Source organism: Brassica oleracea, chromosome C9, assembly GCF_000695525.1.
Source record: "Brassica oleracea var. oleracea cultivar TO1000 chromosome C9, BOL, whole genome shotgun sequence".
Taxonomy (NCBI): domain Eukaryota; kingdom Viridiplantae; phylum Streptophyta; class Magnoliopsida; order Brassicales; family Brassicaceae; genus Brassica; species Brassica oleracea.
Window position 1 is genome coordinate 43,068,326 of NC_027756.1, and position 3,910 is coordinate 43,072,235.

The 3,910-nt window shown below is 41.0% G+C and overlaps 1 pseudogene; it reads left to right on the forward strand.

Moving 5' to 3' along the window:
* The first annotated feature begins 1,227 nt into the window (after positions 1 to 1,227).
* On the forward strand, positions 1,228 to 3,237 carry LOC106316375 (annotated as a pseudogene).
* The last annotated feature ends 673 nt before the right edge of the window (positions 3,238 to 3,910 follow it).

Consider the following 3,910-nt stretch of genomic DNA (forward strand, 5'->3'; position numbering starts at 1 on the left):
GAGACCCAGATGGCGGCTCAACAGGCGGGCTATGAGGCACAGAGGAGGTTGAACCATCAAATGATGGAGATGATGCAGAGGATGTACCCGAACGAGGTGTTCCCGGACGTGCCAGACCCGTAGTTTTTTTTTTCAAAAACTCGGAATGTTTTATTTTTATTTGTACAACTTTGAATATTAACTAATATGATTTCAATTTTAATTTTAATTTTAATTTTATATTTTCGAATTTAAATTTCTAAAATTTTATTTTTTTTAAAAAAATTAATTTTTAAAAAAATTTCGAGGAAATGAACCCTCGGAATATACCGAGGGACATGTTCCTCGGAATATACCGAGAGACTCATTCCTCTGAATATACCGAGGGACTTGTTCCTCGGAATTTTCCGATGGTTCAAATTCCGAGGAAATGAACCCTCAGAATATACCGAGGGACATGTTCCTCGGAATATACCGAGGGACTCATTCCTCGGAATATACCGAGGGACTTGGCTGCAACCGAAGTTACTAATAAATTGAAGGGTTCGGGTGATTTCATGAGGTCAAAACACTCAAACTGTCAAGTTAATGGATAGCACGTCTATAAGTCTTCTAAGCGGTACTATGAACTATGAAGCGCAATATATTCATTGACATTAATATACTACATAATAACATGAACACTACGAGAAAACAGCAACATACTGAGGAAAAAAGTCGTCGGTATGTCGTCGGAATAACGTTATTCCGACGACATACCGACGACTTTTTTCCTCAGTATGTTGCTGTTTTCTCGTAGTGTTCATGTTATTATGTAGTATATTAATGTCAATGAATATATTGCGCTTCATAGTTCATAGTACCGCTTAGAAGACTTATAGACGTGCTATCCATTAACTTGACAGTTTGAGTGTTTTGACCTCATGAAATCACCCGAACCCTTCAATTTATTAGTAACTTCGGTTGCAGCTTCACGGTCGACCTTTTTTCTCAATGATAAATCTTTTTGGCATATTCCTCTTAAATAATAGAAAAGGCCCATGACGCTACTTTATTACCAATTTCTTTTTGTCTTGTTCTGTTTCATTTCATGGAATTCTTTTTGTTGTCTTGACTAGAACAGGCGTCCTAAAGTTTTGCCCAGTGAAGAGTTTATACCATAAAGATTCTAAAAAGCTGTCGTATATATTGGACTTTGGTGTCATAGTGGGAATCATTGTGAGAAGATAAAAACAAAAGAAAAAAAACGATAAATCGTTCCCAATGATTCGAGGAGCATTTCTGGGAATCATCTTGATGATATATTGTGTTTCCACGTCATTCCAACGAGAGACTACGTTTGTCTTCAACGGTTTCCACCAAAGAGACCATCGTATTCACCTTGCCGATGGTGCAAGAATCCTTCAAAAAAAACATGTCCTGCAACTGACGAATGCAACGACAACCCAAATAGGTCGATCGTGCTTTCTTTGAGCAGCCTATTGAGTTCAGTCCATCTGAACCTGTCTCGTTCTCGACGCATTTTGTGTGCGCGCTGGTCCCTGTAAGTGAGGTGAGTAGCCATGGGATGGCGTTTTTCGTGTCTCATTCCACTGATTTCGAAGAGGCCCAGCCATCTCGGTATTTCGGGCTTTTCAACGCAAATGGATCTGCTTCGACACGTGTGTTGGCTGTTGAGCTTGATATTGCTAAGGCTGAAGATGTGCTCGACATCAATGATAATCATGTTGGGATTGATGTGAACAGCCCAGTGTCTGTGCAATCTGCTAACGCTTCTTATTACTCAGACAACGAAGTTCAGAAGATAGACATGAAACTCGTGAGTGGAGATCCTATCCAGGTTTGGGTGGATTATGAAGGAACAACACTCAACGTTTCAATTGCTCCTCTTGAAAACCATAAACCAAGCCAACCTCTTTTGTCATCAACATCCATCAATCTTACCGAGATTGTGCAAGGTAGAAGAATGTTTGTCGGGTTTTCTGGTTCAACGGGGTCAGGCGTGGTCAATCAGTATGTACTCGGGTGGAGTTTTAGCAAAAGCATGGCGTCGCTGCAGAAGATTGACGTCTCAAAACTTCCCAAAGCCCCTCATCCCAGCAGTAAAAATAACTATACATCTGTGCTCTTTGATGTTCTGCTGGGGTTACTAGCTTTCTTAGTTTTGGGGCTTCTCTTTGGAGCTTATATGTATAGGGGAAACTTGTATGCCGAAGTAAAAGAGGAATGGGAAAATGTGTATGGTCCACTCAGGTATCCCTACAAATCTCTATACAAAGCGACAAAAGGGTTCAGTAGAAGTGAATTTCTTGGGAAAGGAGGTTTTGGTGAAGTCTACAAAGGAACACTCCCTAAGAACATAGAGCTGAGAGAAGTGGCTGTGAAGAAAGTATCACATGAAGGTGAAGAAGGTCTGAAGCAATTTGTCGCAGAGTTTAAAACACCGGAGCTTAGTTCCACTTCTTGGGTATTGCAGGAGGAAACATGAGTTAATATTGGTTTCTGAGTACATGCCAAATGGTAGCCTTGATGGTTACTTGTTTAATCATGATAAACCGACTCTTCCCTGGTGGAGAAGATTTGCAATTCTCAAAGACATCTCACTAGCTCTTAATTACTTACATACCGAAGCTGACCAAGTGGTTATACACAGAGATATTAAAGCCTCGAACGTTATGTTGGACGCAGAGTTTAATGGAAGGTTGGGAGATTTTGGTATGTCGAGGTTATATGAAAGAGGGGCTGATCCAACCACAACAGCTGCAGTTGGGGCTGTTGGCTACATGGCACCTGAGCTTACAACATTGGGAGCTTCCACTGTGACTGATGTATACGCCTTTGGTGTTTTCTTGCTTGAAGTTACTTGTGGGAGGAGGCCTGTGGAGCTTGGCGTGCCAGTTGAAAAACGTTCTGCTCAAATGGGTTTGTGAATGCTGGAGAGGGTCCTCTTTGCTTGATGCTATGGATCCAAGGTTGACAGAATTCTCATCTGAAGAAGTGGAGAGGGTTCTGAAAGTCGGTTTGCTCTGTGCAAACCTTGCTCCAGATGCAAGACCGTCCATGGAACAAGTGGTGCAATACTTAAATGGAAACGTACTGATGCCCGAGTTTTGGCCATATTCTCCTGGAATTGGAGCTCTCACTCCAACATTGTTTTCACCAGAACAGCTCTCGCTCAAATCGCTATCAATGTCGTCTTCCTTATCAAACAACTCGATGTTTATTACTCATACAATCAACTACGGGAGTGGACGATGAAAGTTTCTAACAACCTCCCTTATCTTTGGCCTCTTGTCATCGACTGTTTCTCGACCATTTCTACTCGACTTTTGTTTCATTGTATGCTCAAACTATGTTCATTAATGACATTCTCTGAAAGAGAGCTGATCTTTTGTGAATAAAATCTTGTAGCATCTTTAATAAATACATTGACAATCGGTTGTTGCATTCTTTATTCAAGGCCTGAGCCGATTATGGATTAAAGACACTCAAAGATCCGAGGTTTTCCAAGCTTTAACTTTGTCTTAGGTTCATCGGTTGTTCCTCTGACAAAATTGTTGATATGCCTTGAATCTGGATGTTACATCTAGGCGATGGATGTTACATCACGTACATCATACCGACTCGGTTGCATCAAGAGCGTTGCATCAAGTTATTATGGATGTTACATCGTGGACTTAAGCCCATGAGTCCGTTTAGTCTAAGGTTTTAGATGCGAGATGTCACTATATATATCTTGTATTCGAAGTAACCCTGAACTTGCACTTTGTAAGCTCAATATCGCCTCCAATAATAAGATCTCTCTTTGCCCGTGGACGTAGCCCTAGGGGTGAACCACGTTAAATATCTATGTCGTAGCTACATCGCTTTTATTCATCTGTTTCCGCATCTGTTTCTTCTCACAATTGTTACAACAAACTGGTATCAGAGC